Raw genomic sequence first — 23,133 nt, 5'->3', positions numbered from 1 at the left:
GACCCTATTTCCAAACAAGGTCAGAGGAACTGGCGGTTAGGACGTCCACCTGAAAATTTTAGGGTGACATAATTCAACCCATAGCATAAGATAACCTCTGAAAACCAATATTTTTCTTGTTTTTTCCTTGGGGAATAAGAGAAAATGGGCAAAGCTGCGGGGAAAATGTTATTACTAAAAAGTCATACAAATCAGGAAAGAGGGTCATCACTGCTAGAGGGAAATGGATACTGGTGCCTGTAGGCTCCCCACTGACCCCCCACCCCAGAGGCCAGGGGCCCTGGCTGTCCACAGGGGAGTCAGCAGAGGGAGTGAGGTACCTGTCCCCGAAGGAGGCAGGCCACCCCCACGTGCCTTGTCTCAGGCCAGGGGCTGGACGCCTCTGCACCGTCAGCCAGGCTGCCTCCCAGGCCCAGGGCTCAATTTGCAGGAACCTCTTCTAAGGGTCCTCACGGTCCCCAGCATGAACCCACTACTCTCAGCTCAGAGGTTAGACTTCTTTTTCCTGCTTCTGGTGGCTTTCCTGATATCCATTCTAGTTCTGTTCTGAAGACAGACTGTGACCGCTGTCCTGGCCTCTTCTGGTTTCTGGGGCCTCCAGTGACCGACATTACATCTTGTCACCCCCCCCCCCCACCACCCCGCCGGGCTCGAAATTCTCCCCCCCCCCCCCCCGCCACCCCTGCCCCTGGTCTCATCAGGCTCTTACTGCTTCTTAGGGTCAGTTTCCTGAAAGGCACATTTTTGGACCTTCTCCCCATCTTCTAGCAGTGAACCCTACCTCGCACCCTGTGCACTAAGTAGAATGCATTTTGAAAAGACTCAAAATCCAAGTATTACGTTTTTAGAAAATGTGGCAGCTTGGTTTCCTAAAGATGGCAGAAAGAGCAGCATTGTTGTGTGTGGTCTGGCCACTAGCAGCCCCGCCTCTCACCGCGGCTGTCTGCTTATCACAGCATCACAGGCCAAAAGGGCTTGAGAAGCCACACAATTCCTCATCCTCCCTTCAGGAAAAACCATCTCAAAGCTCTTCGGCCAAATGAGCATTTACTCTTTTTTTCTTTTTCTTTTTTCCTATTTAAAAATAGTCAATGTTGACATCCATTAGAAGCTACCTGTAACTAGCCAGTATAAATCACCTAGTGTCAGTGATCTAGAGGTAACCACAGATTTTGCATTTCAAATTCATTATTTACATGCAAGATTATGGCTATAGAATTACATTGGAGTCATAATTTCATCATTTTGTTCCATCTTCCCTTTTGAAATTTCCTGTTTGTTTTCAGTTATTTCTTTGAAGACGGGATGAGAAATCCAGTGATTTTCTCTGACCTCTTACATTAGCTGGTATTGGTGTAAATTTTACTAAGGTATTTTTATTTTTATTTTTTTTTAATTTTTGGCTGCGTTGGATCTTCATTGCTGCACACGGGCTTTCTCTAGTTGCGATGAACAGGGGCTACTCATTGCGGTGGCGTCTCTTGTTGCAAAGCACAGGCTGTAGACGTGTGGGCTTCAGTAGTTGTGGTACATGGGCTCAGTAGTTGTGGCTTGCGGGCTCTAGAGTGCAGGCTCAGTAGTTGTGGTGCACGGGCTTAGTTGCTCCGCGGCATGTGGGAATCTTCCCGGACCAGGGATCAGACCCATGTCCCCTGTATTGGCAGGCGGATTCTCATCCACCGCACCACCAGGGAAGCTCTACATTTTGTTTTAATTGTCAGCATTTTTGCCCGAATCAGCAGTGCACTTTATCTCATTGTATGTCTAAATTATTAACATTTCTTATTTATGCTTTAGTGCTCAGATAAGAACGATATGTATTTATTTTTCTAGTTGGTTTTTCCAACATGCCATTTAGCTTTGTATATTCACCTAATTACAGTAGAAGAAGACAGCTATTACGGTGTTGGAGAATTTCATAGAGAACATTTGATTATGGTTTGGGAGTGATGCCGACATCCCAGTTACACAGGTAAGTGAATGCCACAGGTGTGGTGCCTGGGAAAACTGGACTCTTGGTCTATCAGACCCCTTCCATTCTCCCAAGAAGCCCGCACTGTCAGCTCTGGGGGTCTCTAAGCTTTGGTGCTCTTTTCTCTGGCTGAGTGGAGTTAGTGTGGGTGAATGGAGTCTTCAAGGCGAGTGGCCGTCCCATCACTGGTGAGTGTGGGCATTGATGCCAGGTGTGCCCAGTTGTTGGGACATGTTGAGACCTCCCAAGGGAGCCTCTGGTGCAGGGAGGTGAGACCTTCTCTTGTATACCGCACTGGAAAGCCGGCCCCCAGAAGTGTGCAGGGAGTGGAGCCGGAGCTCCACGCTATAGCACCTGCACCAGTGACTCACCGGTGCTTCCAGAAGAACCCAGAGAGCTTTTCTGACTCCAATTCCCAGCCCTGTCTGTATTGCACTGTGGCCATCACGACAAGGCCGTGAGGGGTGATGCCAGCGCACCTGACCGTCCTCTCGGGTCCCTCGTGGGTGTCCGCGTGCTTTCCCACCACCTGGGGGGGTGCTGGCGGCCAGTGATCATCCTGCTGCCCGCGGCCCGTGGGAAGCCCTCCCAGCCCTTGTGAGAATCATGCTCTAAGATTCTTCCTCCCCATGTCAGCAAGCAAGTGTTAAGCCCCCATCCCCACAGCCTGAAACTCATACCACCTGTAAGTTAATTTCACTCAGGGACTAAATCCAGGGCAGGCGGCTCACCTTTGCACCCCGTGTGTTGTGAGGGCACAGCCCCTGGGCCAGTCCCGGGGTCCTGGAGTAACTGGCATCTGTTTGTTCATAAAAGCAACTGGCAACAGGGCAGGGTATGACTGTCTGAGATATTTATGCTTCATGACTGCTGTTTAGATTATTAAGATAAACTTCATCTTTCAGAACAGTTTTAGATTTTCTGAAAAGTTGCAAAGACAGTATACAGAATTCCTGTAGTTCCCCTGTTGGTAACATCTTACATTAGCATTGTACATTTTTTATCATTAATGAGCCAATATTGACACATAATTCATTAAAGTCCACAGCTTATTCAGATTGGCCAGGGTTTTCCCAGCAATGTCCTTCCTCTTCCAGTCGGGACCCCATATTATGTTAGTCATTGCGTCTCCTTAGGCAACGTTGACTGTGACCTCAGTCTTGCCCGGTTTCTAATGACCTTACAGTTTTGAGGCATTCTGGTCAGGTAGGTGACCTCTCCTGGGAGGAGTCTGATGTCTTTCTCATGATTAGACTGGGGTCATGGGTTTTGGAGAGAAAGAAACAGAGGGAAAATGCCATTCTCATCCCATCCTATCAAGGACACACACTGTTAGCCTGACTTATGACTGTTGATATTGACCTTGACCCCCGGCTGGGGGAGTGATCGGCAGGTTTCTGCACCATGAAATTACCCTTTTCCTTCTCCATTTTTGTCCTGTCCTCTTTGGAAGGACATTACTGCACACAGCCCTCACTTAGGGAGGGAGGAGCTCTATTCATGAATTATCTACATGAATTATTTGGAATTCTTCTGCATGGGGGATTTGTCTCTTCTCTTCCAGCTATTTATTTGTTCAGTTGTTCATTTATATGGGTATGAACTCATGGACGTTTATTTTACACTTTGGGTTATGGAACAATACTATTTTATCATGTTGCTAAAATTGTTCCAGTTGGCTCCTGTGTCCCTTTGTCACACCCACACCCATGTGAGGTTATTTGTGTGTGTGTGACTTTCTTATTTCTGTCACTACAAAATGCCCCAGGCTCATCTTACATGTTTCTTGCCCCAGTCCTAGAATCAGCAGTTTCTCCAAGGAGCCGTGGTTCTGGTGATTGGAGAATAGTATTAGAAACCAAAATCCAGGTATGAGATGTGTCAGTTGCTTCTCAGAGACTTTGCCTCTCGGTCCTCTCTGCTGACAGAGTGTTACCAAATACAAGTTTGTGTGCCTGTTGCACAGTGAGGCCAAACAAACTTGAGCAGTCGGAGTTTGGAGCAGAGAAGGGTTTATTGCAGGGACCTGCAAGGAGACAGGTGGCTCTTGCCCAAAACACCCCAAACTCCTCAAAGGGTTTCAGCAAAGCATTTTTAAAGGCCAGGTGAGGGAGGGGCGTGGTTGGTTGCTGCAAACTTCTGGGTGTCGGGATCCATTTTTACTTGCAGCTTTCCACGTAGGTCAGGTCACGATGTTCCTGTAAACCTCCCACAAGACAAATGCTATTCTCTGTTCTGCACCTTTTTATCTCTATATGAATGGACTCTTAAAGGTCAGAGCCCTGAGAATTAGGCTCTCCTGTATATTTCAGGCTATAGGCAACATTCTTAAGGAAGCAAAAGCTATAGAATACAAAGGTTAAAGGAAAAGAAACAGATCTAATATGGGGTCAGATTTGTTCTTCCCTGTTACAAGAGCATGGAAATATACATATGCATACCCTTACATGTATATATACAGACCTATAAACATTTCTGATCGTGAAAGGAAAACTCTTTTCTCTTTGCTCTCAATATTTCACTTCTGGTCACCAAATGTGTGGGGTTTACCCCACACCAACCAATTCTCTAGCTGCCCTGACACCACTGGGTGTCCTATGATTAAATCCGATTCTGACACTAACTGCCTGGGGTTAGCATCAGATCCCCCAGGTTAAGGGCTCAGTCCCACAAGACTGCCCCTCACTTCCGATGCCAATGGCAAGGGTGGGTCCATGGGTTACCTGCAACTTCTGCCCAACTGGCTACAAATTGGGGGTTCCCACGACCCCTCTTCGGGTTTAATAATTTGCCAGAAAGGCTCACGGAACTCAGGAAAACCGTTTAATTACTGGATTACCAGTGTATTATAAAAGGATACAACTCAGGAACAGCCGGATGGGAGAGATGCAGAGGGCAAGGTGTGGGGGAAAGGCATAGAACTTGCGTGCTGTCTTCCGCACCTCCCTGCCGGCACCACCACGGGTGCACCAACCCGGAGGTCTCCACAACCTTTGGTGAGGGGTTTTTGGAGGCCTCATTACGTAGGCATGATTGACCAAATCACTGGTCATTGGTGATTAACAACCTCCAGCCCCTCTCCCTTCCCTGGAGGTCATGGGATGGGGCTGAAAATCCCAAACCTCCTCTGGCAACCAGCCCCCATCCTTAGGGACTTTCCAAAAGTCATCTCTTTAACATCAACTCAGGTGTGATGGAAAGTGGCTTGTTATGAAATAACAAAAGTCACTCCTTTCACCTTTATGCTCTGGATTTGTTTCAAGAAGTGGGGACAGAAATCAAATATAACAGAAGATGATCCTGTCATTCTTATCACTTAGGAAATTACAGGTGTTTTAGGAGCTCTGTGCCAGGAACTGGGACGAAGACCAGGTATCTATTATCTTGCAATATGTACCCCTTGGTATCTATATTAAGCTAAACATGAGTCCACAGTGATTCCCCAACTCTAATCCATGACCACGGGGGTCATCTTAGTTTCCGCACCCCTCGCCTCCACCCCAGCAGTGAGAAGCCAGGCTCTCACTGCCCACCATCTGTTTACTGATATGTCGGTGCCAGGACACATGTGCAGTGGTATCAGTACTGTGGACCATACCCCCTGGGAAGCAACTCTCAGCTAGAACTCAGATGACCTGCCGTTTCCTTTGCCTCTAGTTTTACAGACTTCACTCGTCTCCAGGGTTACTCAGGGCAGCTCCCTTCCCTCCCACCCCTTTCAGTGAGGTTGCTTCTTATTTTTATAAAACAGATTGTTTTGCCACATTCTGCATTGCATCCTGGAATCCTCTTACTTCCTAAAAACTTTAAAAAATTTGCATATATTAAGGTCCGTGCTTTGTGCTGTACCGTTTAGTGGTGACAAATGTGTAGTGTCCTGAATCCACAATTACAGTATCCAGAGAATAGTTTCACCTCCCCTCAAAATCCCTCGTGCTCATTAACCTATTCAACCCCCACCCCCACCCCGCTCCCTGCAAACTCATGGCAATTACTCATCCTTTCACTGTTGCTAAAGTTCTCTGTCTTTTCCAGAATGTCATGTAATTGGAATCAGTGTCTTAGTCTGTTCAGGCTGCTCTCACAAAATACCACAGACTGGGTGGCTTATAAACAGCAGAAATTTATTTCTCACACTCTGGAGGCTGAAAGTCAGAGATCCAGGATCCAGTATGGTTGAGTGAAGGCTCTGCTTCAGGACACAGACTTCTTGTGTCCTAACATGGCCAAAGGGCGAGGAGTCTCTCTGGAGCCTCTTTTATGAGGCTCACCCCACTCATGAGGACTCCATCTCATAATTTAAGTACCTCCCAAAGGCCCCACCCACTAGTATCCTCACCTTTGGGGGTTAGGATGTCAACATATGAATTTGGGCAAGACAAACATTCAGACCATAGTACACAGTGTGTATTTTTTCATGCTTCTTTCACTAAACAATATGCGTTTAAGATTCATTCGTATGTTTTGTGGCTTGATTGTTCGTTTTCCTGCCAAATAATGTTCCATTAGGTAGATGTGTCACAGTTTCTGTTTATCCATTCACCTATTGATAGATATCTTGGTTGCTTTCAGTTTTTAGCAATTATGAATAAAGCTGGCTTAAACATTCATGTGCAGACATTTTCAAATCAGTTGGGTAGATTCCTAGGAGTGTGGTTGCTGGATCATATTGTAAGACTTGGTCTAGTTTTGTAAGAAACATCGAAACTGTCTTACCAAGTGGCTGTACCATTTTGCATCCCCACCAGCAACACATGAGAGTTCCTGTTGGTCTACAGCAATTTGCACTGTTAGTGTTTGGATCTTAACCATTGTTATAGGTGTGCCATGGTATCTTATTATTGTTTTAATTTGCAATTCCATAATGACCAGTAATGTTTAGCATTATTTCATATGCTTACTTACCATCCGTGTATCTTCTTTGATAATAGGTTTGTTCAGATTTTTGCTCATTTTTGAGATCGGGTTTTTTGTTTTCTTATTGTCGAGTTTTAAATTTATTCATACATTTCAGATACAAGTCCTTTATGAGACGTGTTTGACACATATTTTCTTTCAGTCTGTGGCTTGTCTTTTTCCTTAGCAATATCGTCTTCAAGTCACTGTTTTTCTATTTTCAATTTCATTGATTTATGCCCCAATTTTTATTGTTTCCTTTCTTCTGTTCACTTTAGGCTTAAATTGCTCGTTTCTCCAGTTTCCTACGGTGCAAGCTTAGATTATTGATACTTAGATCTTTCTTCTTTTCTATTATATGCATTTAATGCTATAAATTCCCCATAAACACTGTTTTAGCTGCACATGACAAATTTTGTCAAGCTGTATTTTCATTTTCATTTAGTTCAAAATATATTTTAATTTTAATTGAGACTTCTTTAAACCATATAATATTTAGAATTGTGTTCTTAAATATACAAATATTTGAGCATTTTCCAGCTGTTTTTCTGTTACTGATTTCTCATTTAATTCCACTATGATCCAATATCATACTTTGATGATTTCTACACCTTTAAGTTTGTCCATGTGTGTTCTTTAGCCCAGAATGTGGTCTGTCTCGGTGGATGTTCCATGTGAGCTTGAGAAGAACCTGGGTTCTACTGTTTTGGATGAAGTCGTCTATAGATCAATTAGGTCAAATACACTGTTCATGCTGTCCGGTTGAACTCTATCCTTACTGATTTTCTGCTGGCTTGGTTTGTCAGTTACTGAAAGAGGATGTTGAAGTCTTCAACTATCATAGTTGGTCTGTGTATTTTTCCTCTCAATTCTATCAGGTTTTGCCTCGTTTATTCTGACCCTCTGTTGTTAGATGCAAACACACTAAAGACTGTGCTGTCTTCTTGGAGAATGACCTTTATATCATTAAGTAATGCTCCTCTTTTTCCCTGATAATCTTCCTTGTTCTGAAGTCTGTTTTGTCTGAAGCTAATTCTTGATCTTCCAGCTTTCTTTTGATTACCATAGCATGGTATAACTTTCTCCGTCCCGTTTCTTTTAACCTACCTGAGTAGATTAAAGTGGGTTTCTTGTAGACCACGTATAGTTGACTCTGCTTTTGTATCCACTCTGACAGTCTCTGTCTTTTAATTGGGGTGTTTGGGTCATTCTCATTTAAATGTGATTATTGATATAGTTGAATTGACACAGTTAGATACATATCTAATTAACATGATCCATATCTACCATGTTTGTAACATTTTTCTATTATTTTCATTTATTCTTTTTTTTTTCCCCGTATCTTTTCCTGCCTTCTCTGGTTTTGATTGAGCATGATTCCATTTTATCTCCTCTTTTAGCATAAGAATTATACTTCTCTTACAGGTTTTTTCAATGGTTGCTCTAGAGTTTCCAATATACATTTTATTTTTTAATTTTTTTGTTATTTTTTAAAATTGGAGTATAGTTGATTAGAGTTTCCAACATACATTTTAAACTGATCTGTATTCACCTTCAAATAACATTATACTGATTCACACCTACTACAAGTGCCTTATAACAGTGTTGCCAATTTCTTCCTTTTCTCCCTTGTGACACTGCTATCAATCATTGCGTTTATACATAAGCTATAATCACCCAACACATTGTTACTATTATTTAAACAGAGAGTTATCCTTTTGATGAATTAAACATATGAAAAGTAAAAGAATTTATTTTGCTTTCCCTTATTTCTCCTTCAGTGTTCTTCCTTTCTTCATGTAAATCTGAGTTTCTGACCTATTTCATTTTCCTTCTCCCCAAAGAATTTCTTTTAACATTTTTTTCAGGGCGGGTCTGCTGGAGATAAATTCCCTCCATTTTTATTTCTTGGAGAAACAAACACCAAAAAAGCCTTTACTTCTTCACGTATTTTTAAATATATTTATTTTTGGCTGCGTTCGGTTTTCATTGAGGCACACGGGCTTTCTCTAGTTGCGGCGAGCAGGGGCCACTCTTCCTGCACTGTGCAGGCTTCTCACTGTGGTGGCTTCTCTTGTTGTGGAGCACAGGCTCTAGGTGTGCAGGCTTCAGTAGTTGTAGCACGCGAGCTCGGTAGTTGTGGCTCGTGGGCTCTAGAGCGCAGGCTCAGTAGTTGTGGTGCACAGGCTTAGTTGCTCTGCGGCATGGGGGATCTTCCCGGACCAGAGCTCGAACCTATGTCTCCTGCATTGGCAGGCGGATTCTTAACCACTGCGCCACCAGGGAAGTCTTCTCCTTCACTTTTGAAGGATAGTTTTGCCAGATACAGAATTCTAGGTTGGTGAGTTTTTTCTTTTACCCCTTTAAACGGTCACTCCATCTCTTCCTGCTTCCTTTCCTGACAAAAAGTCCACTGTAATTCTTACCTTTGTTGCTCTACAAGGCAGGTGTAATTTTTTTATCTGGCTTCTTGCAAGATTTGTTCCTGGATTTTGGTTTTCTGTAGTTTGAATATGATATATCTAAGTGCAGATTTGGGGGGACTTTTCCTGCTTTGTGTTCTCTCAGCTTTCTTGATTTGTGGTTTGAGGTCTGTCATTAAATTTGAAAGTTCTCAGTCATTATTACTTTAGATATTTCTTCTGTTCCATTCTCTCTTTCTTCTCCTTTTGGTGTGATGTATATATTACACCTTTCTAATTGTCCCACAGGTCTTGGATCTTCTGATTTTCTTTCTTCTTCTTTTTGTTTTGCATTTCAGTTTGGGACATTGCTATTGATCTGTCTTCAAGCTCACTAATTTCTTCCTTGCTGTGTCCAGACTATTAATGAGCCCATCAAAAACATGCTTCGTTTCTGTTAGTGTTTTTGATTTTTAGTATTTCCTTTGATTCTTTCTCAGAGTTTCCATCCTCTTCTTACATTACCCATCTGTTCTTGCTTGTTGTTCACTTTTCCCATCAGAGCCCTTAGCATATGAATCATAGTTATTTTAAATATCCCATGTAATAATTCCAAAATCACTTCCATTTCTGAATCTGGTTCTGTTGTTTGCTCTGTCTCTTTAGACTTTTTTCTTGCCGTGTAATTTTCTGTTGAAAAACTGACATAGTGTATTGGGTAATAAGAGCTGAGGTCAGTAGGCCGTAAATGTGAGATTTTATGTTTACAGGGCTGGAATTTGGTTTCTGTTTGATGTTTGTTCTTGCTGGAGGTGCCAGAGGCTTCAGAGTCATCTGTTTCCCTTGGGCTTGGACTTCCCTAGGGACTGCTCCTTGTGTCTTGCAAGCTCTTTCAGCTAAAATCCACCGTAAGTGTACTGGAGCCATGTTAATGTGGTGGGAAGGTTTATGGGGCTGGGGGAAAGCATTCTGTGATTTCATGCTCCTATGGGCCATGGCCCTGAGCTTTCATACATGTTTCTTAGCCTTTTAATCCCCCCGCTTAGGTATAACAGGAAGGCCAGAGGGGCATGGGGTCAGGAAGTGCCCTTCCCATGCTCCCCTGTCAAATGCATGGCAGGAATTAGTTTGGATAGTTGGGAATTCAGAAAGTTTTTCAACAGTTGGTGATCTTGTAATTCACTCAACCTAAACATTCTTGTCTTACTGCAGAGGAGACTAGAGCCGTCTGAGCTTCTTGTTTAAAAAAACTAGTTAGTGCTTTGAAGGAGCGTTTGGCCCAGATTTTCTACTAGTCTCTCTCCACCAGTCTCCAAGGAGAAACCTGAGGGTCGAAACAACTTGGGAGACCTGTGCAGTATAATAAATATATGCATTTGTTCTTTGTTCACTGTGCCTGGCACTGAGTAAAACCTTTCCAGTCTCCTGAGTGATGAGTGACTTCTGTCTGCTAATGACATGACTCTTGGCTGGGGTCCTCTAAACAGCTTCAGGATGGGGGCTGTCCCAGAAAGACCAAGCTATTATTAGAGGATTGGAACTTTCAGCCCTAGACCCCAGCCTCCTGGGACAGCAAAGGGGTTGGAGATTGAGTTCAGTCACCAATGGCCAGTGATTTAATCAATCATGCGTCCATTAGAAAAAACCTAAATAATGGGGTTGGTCAACACGTGGCAGTGTTGGGAGGGTGGTGCACCCACAGAGGGCATGGAAGCTCTGTGCCACCCACCAAGGCCCTCCACACCTTGTCATGTGTTTCTTCCATTTCGCTGTTCTGAGTTGTATCCTTTATAATTAAGCAGTAGGCATTGTTTTCCTGGTTTTGTGAGCCATTCTAGCAAATTACTGAACCTCAGCAGGGGTTATGGGAACCCCTGATTTGGAGCCAGAAGTACAGGTGGCCCCAGGTCTCAGGACTAACTTCCGAGGTGGGGGCAGTGGTGTGGGGCTGAGCCCTGAACCCTGGGGCTTGCACGAACTCTGGTTAGTTAGTATCAGAATTGACTGGAATTGTTGGACACCCAGTTGGCGTCTGAGAGTTGGAGAACTGGTTGTGGGTGTGGAAAACCCCCACACAACCTCCTCTTTCCATTCATGTGAAAGGAAAAGCAAGGAGGCTGCTGTTACTGTTTTCAGATGTGCTCAGTGACCATGGGAGCAATGAGAAGCTCTCTTGTTACTGAATAAGGTCCAGCTGCTCACCACTCAAAAATCAGTACTCAAGAGAGGCAGGTGTTGGTAGAACGGAAAGTTGTCTTTAATCAGAATGCTGGCAATCTGGGGAGATGGTGGACTCAGTGTCCCCCAAAACCACCTCCGAAGATTCTGCTCAGCCATGAAAGTTTTAAAGGGAAAAAAGGAAGTAATCTCAGTTAATCGTAGACATGGTGGGGGGGTGTCAGACCCATCACCCTCCCCACCATGTGCAGGCTCGTCAATCCTCGTGATGCTATCCTGTTCACACAGTTTGTTCTGTTCACGTGATTACTGAAGGGGAAGCTAGGGAAGAGATCTGGTCATTGGTTAATTCCTTATTCTTCATTTCTACGTCTTTGATCTAGGGGAAGAACCGACAGGTTTACCAAGATTTGAAAGGTGTGCTTGGGCCGGAGATGAGTAGAGCCTGGGGGTGCCTGGTTTAAGGCTGGTGACAAGACAAAGGGGCCTCCTGCAGAGAGCTCTTTCCTGCCAAAAGCTGCTTACACTCTAGCACCTTCCTGCAGGATTCTCCCTCAGTTTGAGGATGCAGCACGAACGTAGAAGTGAGGAATAATTATTTTTCATAGCTTTAACAAAAAATAGAATAGGTATTTTAGGGGGCATATGGTTAAATTTAGGTTTTAATTTTACATGTGATTCTTAGCAAATTGGCTTCTCTTGGTATCGGTTTTGCAGAGGGAAGGGCTGTGTGACAGTAGATGTGTGGAGCGAGCATCCAGACACTGGTTTCCCCCTAATCTTTGCTCTTTGCGTCTGTCACACTGAGCCAACTGACAGGAAGGCATCATTACTCCAAGTGTGTGGAGAACTTGCCATCAACGTATGAACAGCTGTCTGGAAACTGTGAAAATTTACACCTGAAATCAGGAGTTATGTGCTAACTGTGAGAGCCAGGTTTGGGTGGGCGATTGATAAACCCAGCGAGAGCCTGTTTTCAAAAGAAGGCAGCTGGGAGGTGAGTTCACATGGTTTCAAAATTACTTGCCCTCCCACGGTGAAAAAGCCACACCCACAGCAGCATCACGGGAGGACGCCTGGCCTGGTCCCCTTTATTCACCAGACCTCAACCTCGGGTCTTTTCTGTGGATCAGGCTGGACGACTCCTTCTGGCCATCCCATACCTGTCACAGGTGTGGCTGTTTTGGACTTCGCTGCTGTGACACCTGCTGCCTCCTTGAGTGGTTGCCCTCTAAAGCAGGAAAGGAAATTTTGCATGAATCTCTAGCATCTCCCATTGTTTTACGGTCAAACTTCATGTTTTCTGCATTAAAAGAGAAATATTACTGGAATGATATAATATTGAATTTTCCTCTGGTATGTGTAATACACTTGAGCGTTTTAACAAGCCAAGCAGTTATGATAATTGTAATGGGAGATTCGTGTTCCGTTTTGCATAAGTGATGAGTTTAAATTTGATTGAGTCTTTGAATGTAAACCCCAAGAGTGTACAGATCTAGTTCCTTAATGCTTTGAGGTCTGTCCCTGGCGATTTTTATTAAAATATTTCTTCATTTTAAATTGTTCTGTTTACCCGGCTATTTTAAAAGGAAGAATCTTTTTTCTGTGGCTTGATAATTAACCTAATCTGATTACTGTGGTTTTTTATGAAACAATAGGGCAGACTATGTCAGCAAAGTTTTAGGCACATCAGACTTAGCATAGCATCTGTGGTCCCACAAATTTAATATTATTTATGGTAATAGCTGTATGTAGTTCTATGGATGTTACTCAGAATTAGTGCATTGCATCTGGTATTTGAGTTTGGCAATAATTGAGAGATACATTTGGGCATCAATTTAGTCCTATTATAGCATTGCTATTTTGTGTAATTATGAAACTGAAATGCTCAATTATTTATTTCCCCTTGAAAGCATCATTTGCAATCTTACTCTGGTTTTGTGTTAAGTAAAATGTTCTTAGTAATTTGGCAGAATTATACTTATGTATTTATTTGTTTTTTGTTCATATAAATATAAAAAATAACTAGCCTTAGTTCAGTTCTTCTCCATGATGGGCCTTGGTTATGTTGTTAATTTGCCTTCTGACTTCAATTTAAGGGCCCTCTTTTAAAAATGAAGGAACTGTGGTTCCCAAAACATAGGGCATTGTAAAAACTTGGCTACATGACTAAGTAGCAGAGCTGAGATCTGAACCTGCAGTTTTCATGTTTTTTTAAAAATGTTTAATTGTGGATAATTATGCACAGACACAGGCATAATTAATAATATGCACAGACATATGCATGGGTAAAGAATATAATATGCATTGAACCTTTGTGCACCCGTCACTCAGCTACAGCAGCTCCTGGCCATTCTTTCCCCACTACCCCCTACCATTTCTCCCTTGGATTATTCAAGCAATCCTGAGCATCTTATTATTTCATTCAAAACACTGAAGTATTTATCTCTGAAAGAAAATTAAATAGCCGCAATGCCAATATCACACCCAATAAATACCAGTGATTTGTTTTATCATCAACTATGCAATATTCCGATTTCTCTAACTGTATCTGTCTGTGTCCCTCTGTCTTTTTGTATTTGGTTGTTACGTCACTTAAATCTCTCTCTCTTATCTTTTCTTGCTGGACCAGATGGGCTGTAGCACCCACATATCCCTTGATTATCTCTCAGGATGTACACTCCTAGAGAGATACAGTGAAATTACTTATTTTACGGTCTTTTTAAAACCAGTCTCTGTAGTTAAGCTGCCAACCCAGTATACTGGTTTGTTTCATTTTGTTCTGATTTTAGAGATGTTTCGATTGAATTTCATTTCATGATTATATAGAACATTTACTGTTACAGAGTCAAATCCGTACAACAAAGGATTTTTGGAGGATTCTAGCTGTCATCCCTGTCCCGTTTATTCTGTTTCTATGTCTCCATGCCCCTGCCCCCCACCACTGCCACCCTCACCCCCACCCCAGAGCAACCACTCTTAGGTTTTGGCTTTATGCTTTCGCTTTTTTGTTGTTGTTTTTTTTTAAATATTTATTTTATTTATTTGGTTGCACCGGGTCTTAGTTGCAGCAAGTGGGCTTCTTAGTTGCGGCAAGTGGGCTCCTTAGTTGCGTTTTCGCGGGCTCCTTTAGTTGTGGCTCGCCAGCTCCTTGATTGTGGCATGTGAACTCTTAGTTGCAGCATGCATGTGGGATCTAGTTTCCTGACCAGGGATTGAACCGGGCCCCCTGCATTGGGAGCTCAGAGTCTTAACCATTGCACCACCAGGGAAGTCCCTATGCTTTCATTTTAAAATGATAAGCGAGTATGTGCACTCTCCGCACACTGCCTGTATATGTGCATGCTACACGCACTGTCCTACTGTCCTGGTCCTCGGTTTGTAACTTAAGGGATATCCTGGGGGTTGGTCTCTGTACAGAGATATTTCCTATCCTTCTTACAGCTGCATTGTCCTCTTTATATGGAGGGCTGTTATGCTTTTGTCTGTGATGCAAGTTACACCCTACTCCCTAATGTATCATTTGTCTTTTTTATTTACTTCTGGTGGGGTTTTGACATGTAAAGATTTTTATTTTATGTAGTTAAATGTATCAGTCTTTTCTCTGTTGCTTTGGAGAGTGTGAGTAATCGTGCAGTTTCTCAATTTGTAGGTCATAGAGGGAAGAACTCTTTGTTCTCTTCTAATATTAAATGGGATCTCTCCCTCTCTCAAGTTTCTGATCTATTTGGAATTAATCCTGATATAATTTGTGCAAAACAGATGTATATTTTTCCTTTTCCATGTGGCTACCTGGTTATATCAATACCACTTATTTAAAAGTCCGTTTTTTCCCCAGTGATTTTTTTTAAACAATTCCTTTTATTTTTTAAAATTTTTTTATTTATTTATTTTTGGCTGTGCTGAGTCTGCGTTGCTGCTCACGGGCTTTCTCTAGTTGGGGCGAGCAGGGTCTACTCTTCTTGCGGTGCGCGGGCTTCTCATTGTGGTGGCTTCTCTTGTTGGGGAGCCTGGGCTCTAGGCGCACAGGCTTCAGTAGTTGTGGCACGTAGGCTTAGTAGTTGTGGCGCACAGGCTTAGATGCTTCGCGGCATGTGGGATCTTCCCGGACCCAGGCTCAAACCTGTGTCCCCTGCATTGGCAGGCGGATTCTTAACCACTGAGCCACCAGGGAAGTCCTCCCCCAGTGATTTTAAATGGCAACTTTATCATATACTAGATTTCCATAGACAAAGGATCTATTTCTGGATATTTAGATTCTCTTCCATTGGTCTGTGAATCCATACACCATCACTATGCTGTTTTGATAATAGAGGTTTTATAATACACTATAGTATCTGGTTTGGTTAGCCGTCCTCGTTGTTCTGCTTTGCTAAGGTTTCATTAGCAATTCTGGCTCGGTTGTTCTGCTAAATGAACTGTATAATCAATTTGCCTGGCTTTAGGAAACAATGACGTGATTTTTAAATTGATATGATATTGAATTTGTAGATTAACTTTGAGAGAATCGACATCTATGTGATGTTGAATCTTCTTGTGCAGGAACATGGCATATCTTTCCACTTATTCAAACTTCCTTTTTCTTCCTGAGTGTTTCACAGTTTTGTTTATACAGGCTTTAGACATTTCTTGTCCAGTCTCCAGTGATAGTACTTATTTACCTATTTTGCTATTGTAAATGTGGTCTTCAGCTACGTGTTCCAACTGTTGTCTTTGGTGTGAATGAACAGATTGATTTTGTGTATTTATTTTACAATCTGTTTTTAAAACTAAGTTTTCTTCCTGTTGTGTGTGTGTGTGTGTGTGTGTGTGTATGTGTGCTTGTTTGGCACAAGGACTCGTGACTTTCCACATGTATAAGCACATGAACTACAAATAAGGATAATTTAACCTCTTCTTTCACAATCTTTATGCCTTCAGTTTATTTCTCTTGTCTAAATAATGGGCGAATCCCTCGAACTCAGTGCTGAAGAGTCATGGACATGGAGGGTGCTCTTGTCTTGCTGCAGACTTGAGCAGAAAAGCCTCACGTTCTCCTGTGTTCATTAAGATGCTGGTTTTCGAGCTGAGGTTTATGTTGTAAATGTCCATATATCTTCTATCATGTTGGGATAGACTCATCCTTTCCCTCAATTCCTATTTTATTGAGTGTTTTTCATATGAACAGATGCTGAATCGCATGCCTTTTCTGCATCCCTGAGATGCTCGTGTTATTTTTCTCCTCAGCTCTACGCATGTGATGGACTGTATTTCCTAATGTTAAATCACGCTTGCATTTCCAAAATGAATTGCGTTTGGATTAGCCTCTGTCTTCCCGAATCTGCCAGCTTCCCTGATCTTACCTGCAGCTGGGCGAGCTCTTCGTCTGGCTTACAGCTTTACAGTGTTCAACAGATACGTTTATCGAAGGAACGTTGAGTGGATTGTCTTCCTTTTACATTAATGATGACATAAAAAAAATTAAACCCATGCACATTTCTAATAAACTAAGCACAACAGAAAATGACAACAGCAAAAGCAATAAACAGAGTTGTATTGATACCATCCAGAAATGGTCAGTCTTTCCTATTTGGTGGCTATAAATTGAGAAATCCCTGGATGCGTATGCTGATGAAAGACAGGAGCTACTAGGGAATGACACGGCCTAGGTTTTAAACAGCTGTTTTTATTTGAAATTAACAGAAGCAGCACTGACGTGAGACCAAAGTTACTTCTAAACTTGAGGTTGGTTCTCCTTCCCAAGAAGACACGCTAGTTTCTAGAGTGAAGGGAGAACACTGCCAGTGCCCCCCAGACCCTGTACGTTGTTTTATCACCTCTCTCTTTCTCCACACAGTTACGGTGGCGATCTCACACTTTACCCCTGGTGTTACTGAGATTGTCACTCACATCTGCTCGGTTCCTCACTTTCCAAGTTGTTTATTAGCTGTGTGATGACGGTGCGGGTCTAATTCTCACCCTGTAATTGGCTTCCTCAGTTCTGACTCTTGTCTCCCCGTGTATCAGCTCCAGTCCTCCCGGTGTTGGATTGATGTTCTGATTAGGATCTGGGGTTCCGTGTGGTGCTCTGGGAGCTTACGTTTCTTGGTCTCTGTTTTCTGGTCAGTTGTCAGGCTGTTTCGCAGTTTTTCTGGTCCTGTGCGTTTACCTGTGCTGTCGTGGGAGCGTATCTGTTGCAGGCACACCTGGCAGTGCTCTGTCGCGATGCTCTGGCCTGTGCTCCTGGGCTCCTGCATGCTGACAAGTTTGTGGCCCTCCACCAGCCCGGTTTCTACTCCCAGGAGAGGGTGGGGAGACCAAAACACTGAGGCCGCCGCTGCAAAGGCCCCGGGGTCTTATTTTCCTCCCAGAAACTCAAGCACTGTCCCCTTGGCCAAGCCGGGCAGGTCCCACCCCACAAGCACCGGCCCAGCCCTCCATCCTGGCCCTTCTTCCTTTGTGGAGCTCATACAGGCACGATATGAGCCTCTATTCCAAAGGGATTTCCCTAGAGCGACTTGCAGGTGAGGGAGACACTGCCAACTTGCCTTCTGTCTCGCGGCTACCTTGGAAGATGAGGGCAGGGCAGGAGTCAGGAGCCTTTGGGACCTCCTGTTTTGCCACTTATTTCTGTCCCCAAGGCCCCTCTCAGTTCAGAGAGAACACTGTGCCTCTGTCTTCCTTTTTTGGTTGATCTCTTGAGCCGTCTGCCCTGTAGGTTTCACGAGGAGCTGGGGCTTGTGGGCCTGCATTCCACAGAGCAGACCTGGGAGGGAACCCGGGCGGGGTGGGGGGGGCCTTGCAGATCGGTCACCTGCAGAGGCCAGGTGGACATCCACAGAGGACCACCTGTACCAGGCTATACAGAGGGTTCAATGGGTACCATTTTAAACTCTTTATGTTATCCTGTGTGATAGGCATTCCTATCACACAGCTTTTATTGGTGAGTCAACTGAGGCACAGAGGTTTGGACCCAGAGAGTCCTGGTCTAGAGCCTGTGCTCTTTGTGTGATGCTACCTATGTGAGGAAGGGCGGGAGGGGACCTCGGGCCATGGCGGCAATTACCGTGACAGTGTTGACAGTCCCACAACATGTGAGCAGGCTTTGGGAGACAAGAGCTGAAGACATTCTTTAAAGAAATTACTCTGGGAACCAGGCTCGAATCCATGACTACTCTCCGAGTGCATTTTCTGCTATTGTAACACTGTCAATCATTCTAGAAATCGCTTCCTACTCTGTGCCAGGAACTGCCCCAGGCGCTTTATGTATGTGTCTTTCACCTTCCCACTGACTCCAGGAAAGCTCTGATCCCCATGTTATTGAAGAGGACACGGGGTCAGAGAGAAAGGAGGTGATCCCACTGGGTCAGCCAGTGGGCAAGGGGTGGCAGCTGGGCCCCCAGACCATGCTTTTTGAGTGACGCTGACCTGCCTGGGGTAATGTCACTGAGCTTTTGAGGCTGAGACTTGAAGAGTTCTCTGCTTTGTCTGTGACCAGCCTTTACCAGGAGTGAGTTTAGAAAAAGTGTCAAAACAAGTCACCCCGTGTTTAAACAAGCATCAGAGGGTCCAAATTTTTGTTCGGGGTGGTGGTGGTAATTGTTGAGGTTACAGTGTATAAAAGAAGTGATCTGTAGACAGGGATCTTGGGGAAAGAAACTTACATAATTTTCAACTGTTTGTCTCCCAGAAAAGTCACAGAAATATGTAAAAACATTATCACTCATTAGTTGACATTTAACCAAACGTATTATTCTAAAATAGGATAAATAAAAACTCCTTAGTAGATGTCTTGGTCAGCTGGGGTGACCATGGCAAAACACCACAGACGGGGTGGCTTAACAACAGATGTGGATTGTCTCAAAGTTCTGGTCAGGTTCTGGCGAGAGCCCGCTTCCTGACTTGCTGCTTTCTGGCCGAGTCACCACATGGCCTGTCCTTGGGTGTCCATGGAGAGGCCATACTCTCTTGCTCTTCCCCTCTGTGTAAAGGCCACAAATCCTACCAGGTTAGGACCTCACCCTATGACTCATCTACCCTTAATTTACCTCCTGAAAGCCCTATCTTCAGATGCAGTCACATTGGGGGTTAGAACTTCAACATAAGAATTTGGGTAGGACACAATTCAGTCCATAGCAATAGGGAAGTTGTTTTCTCCCTGAATATGATTTCTTCCTTTTATGTTTTTTTGCTATATTTATATTTCAGCCAAAGCTGGATTATAAACACCAGTGGGAAGAATCTGTGTCTAAATGTCTCATCTACAAACCACCCAGCTTATTAATTTTTCACTGTCAAGTGATATTTATGATAAAGGTAATGGGAGTGATCAGTATGTTCAGATTATTTAAATATTCAAGTATTTTTTTGACTTTTTATATTTCTTTTTTAAAAAAATTTATTTATTTATTTATTTAGGCTGCACCAGGTCTTAGTTGTGGCATGCATGTGAGATTTAATTCCCCGACCAGGGATCGAACCAGGGCCCCCCTGCATTGGGAGCGTGGAGTCTTACCCACTGGACCACCGGGGAAGTCCCTTGACTTTTATTTTATTCAACTTTGAGTATTTTATATGTTAGCTTAAAATAATATATTATTAATTTTTACAAGGTGGCTGTTCAAATTTTCATTCTATCTGAGCAAGTAATCATCATCCTATACTTCTTGTATAAAAGAAAGGATAGGGTACCCTGTATGGCTTTAGGAGAGAGATACATTTGAAATTTAATGTTCTCATTTAGTTACAGAAAGCTAGAGAGAACTACTGCTTTAAACAGCTGGGTTCTTGGCAAATGAACTTAAAAATAAAAAAGAATATTTGCCAATTTCTTTTCTGTCGGTCTCAGGTCCTTTGATATAACTTCCTCTTGGGAAAAAAAATATCAGAGAAGTATTAAAAATTGGCTCAGTGTGATCAGAAGGAAAAGTCTGTCTTTTTCAAAATGGGCTGAATTCTAAAAGTTAATTAAGAAGACATTGTCACATGGTCTTCTGCACTGGTTATATTTAGCTTTTCCCTTGAAATAAGATACCTCTTTCTTCTCTGTAAATGTGACTATCTTGGTGTCTTGAGTCTTCCAGCCATACAGGATCACCATTTCCTTTAATATTCAAGTGAGCAAGTTCATGCCGTAAGGCCCTGTATTTGGAAAGCTCCACGTGCTCTGTCCCCAGCTTCCATCACCAAGGATTGCTGTAGTCCTGGAGATTTTCTGGGTCACCCCGACTCCAGTTTACTCCCTCCACTGAATGCTTAGGCTCCCTGAGCACTGGGCCTCCCACGATTGGCCTGTACCCACCCCACTTGCCCCAGGCTGGGTACCACTTCCCATCCCAAAGGATCACTGGCCCTGGTTGTGACAGCAGCCCACAGCATACCCGCCACACTGCCTGGCAGTCCTGACACTTGTTCCTGGGCCCCGTGATCATCACGTTGCCAAACCAGTGGTCAAGTCTTTGACCCCACTGCTAATCCTTGGAAACAAATGATCTGTTCTCCATTCTTATAGTTTCTCCTCTTCCAGAAGGTCATCTACATGGACTCATGCAAAATGTACTCTCTTGAGACTGGCTTCGTGAGTTTAGCATGATGCGTTTGACTCAGCCATGCTGTTGTACCTATAAGTAATTGTGTTCCTTTTTATTGCTGGGTGCTATTCATTTGTATGGATGTAACACAGCTGCTTTATCTTTTAACCCATTAAAATACTGCTTTATCTCCACTTTTGGTGATTATGAATAAAGCTCCTATAGACACTTGTGTGTATGTTTTTGTATGGATGTAAATTTTTATTTTTTTCAGTGAAATACCTTGGAGTAGGGTTGCTGGGTCAGATGTAAATGTAACTTTAACTTTGTAAGATGTTGCCAAACTGTTTATCTGAGTGACGTTTACATCCCACTAGCAGTTCTGTATCTTCCCCAGCACTTGCTTAGTTTAGCTCAGTTTTGTTTGTTTTGCTTTCCTAATATGTTGGATGTGTAAATTTCTATGGAGAAGAAGACCCCAAATAGCCAAAGCTATCTTGAGAAAAAAAATGGAGCTGGAGGAATCAGGCTCCCTGACTTCAGACTATACTACAAAGCTACAGTAGTCAAGACAGTATGGAACTGGCACAAAAACAGAAACATAGATCAATGGAATAGGATAGAAAGCCCAGAGATAAACCCATGCACCTATGGCCAACTAATCTATGACAAAGGAGACAAGAATATACAATGGATAAAAGAGAGTCTCATCATAAGTGGTGCTGGGAAAACTGGACAGCTACATGTAAAAGAATGAAATTAGAACACTCCCTAACACCATACACAAAAATAAACTAAAAATGGATTAAAAGACCTAAATGTAAGACCGGACACTATAAAACTCTTAGAGGAAAACATAGGAAAAACACTCCTTGACGTAAATCACAGCAAGATCTTTTTTGATCCACCTTCTAGAGTAATGGAAATAAAAACAAACAAATGGTACCTAATGCAACTTAAAAGTCCTGCACAGCAAAAGAAACCATAAATAAGACGAAAAGACAACCCTCAGAATGGGAGAAAATAATTGCAAACAAATCAATGGACAAAGGATTAATCTCCAAAATATGCAAACAGCTCATGCAGCTCAGTATAAAAAAAACCAAACAACCCAATCAAACAATGGACAGAAGACCTACATAGACATTTCTCCAAAGAAGACATACAGATGGCCAAGAGGCACATGAAAAGATGCTTAACATCACTAATTATCAGAGAAATGCAAATCAGAACTACAATGAGGGGGCTTCCCTGGTGGCGCAGTGGTTAAGAATCCGCCTGCCAATACAGGAGACACGGGTTTGAGCCCTGGTTCGGGAAGATCCCACATGCCGTGGAGCAACTAAGCCCGTGCACCACAACTAATGAGCCCACGTGCCACAACTACTGAAGCCCACGTGCCTAGAGCCCGTGCTGTGCAACGAGAAGCCACCGCAGTGAGAAGCCTGCGCACCACAATGAAGAGTGGCCTCCTCTCACCGCAACTAGAGAAAGCCCGCTCACCACATCGAAGACCCAATGTAGCCAAAAATAAGTAAATAAAACAAATTTTTAAAAAAAGAGGTAAATTCAGTTTCTTCTTTTCAAGTAAGTTAATACAAAAGGAACACATTTGCTGAGCTCTGTGGAAGTAATGGCAGCAGACTGCAAATGGTATGAGTTAATGGAATGACTCACATTGGCTATTAGAGTTGCACAATATATTTATATATTAATATATATATATATAAAGTGCATGTCACAGATTATGAGGGATGATACCCTTGGGTTCTCTTTTCTTTCTCATTGAGTCCTAAGGCTGATATATTAAGACATTTAAGAGATTCACATGATTGCAATTCTTGATCAGGGATGCCCAAAATTAAACGGTAATCTCTTGAGAGAGCACGTTTCTTTGTTGGTAGCGTTCTCTTAGCCATTTCTGCAAAAATTGTGGTGTGGGTCCAGGCAATTTCTCAGGAGCATGTGCCTTCCAAAAGATAAACTTACCGGACCTAACTAAAATGTGCCTTCTGGGATGGCTTTGACGGCTGGAGTTTATTATGCACAGAGTATCAATGCTAAAATGGTGAAAAGATGGGGAAAGCCCTGCTTGCGAGGCAAGGCTGCCTTTACCATTCTTTCTAAACAGACTCAGGGGCTTTAGAGAAAGTTACTGGTAGGAAATGGCTGGTGG

At 43.1% G+C, this 23,133-nt stretch overlaps 1 protein-coding gene across 1 annotated transcript in view; it reads left to right on the top strand.

Moving 5' to 3' along the window:
• ENTREP2 (endosomal transmembrane epsin interactor 2) overlaps nucleotides 1-23,133 on the top strand; it is a 372,877-nt gene that overhangs the window by 242,341 nt on the left and 107,403 nt on the right. The window lies entirely within an intron of this gene.

This window comes from Lipotes vexillifer, unplaced genomic scaffold (genome assembly GCF_000442215.2).
Source record: "Lipotes vexillifer unplaced genomic scaffold, Lipotes_vexillifer_v1.1 scaffold1467, whole genome shotgun sequence".
In the NCBI taxonomy this organism is placed as follows: domain Eukaryota; kingdom Metazoa; phylum Chordata; class Mammalia; order Artiodactyla; family Lipotidae; genus Lipotes; species Lipotes vexillifer.
The sequence above is the reverse complement of the archived record's forward strand: the minus strand, read 5'-3'. Positions and strand labels throughout refer to the sequence as shown.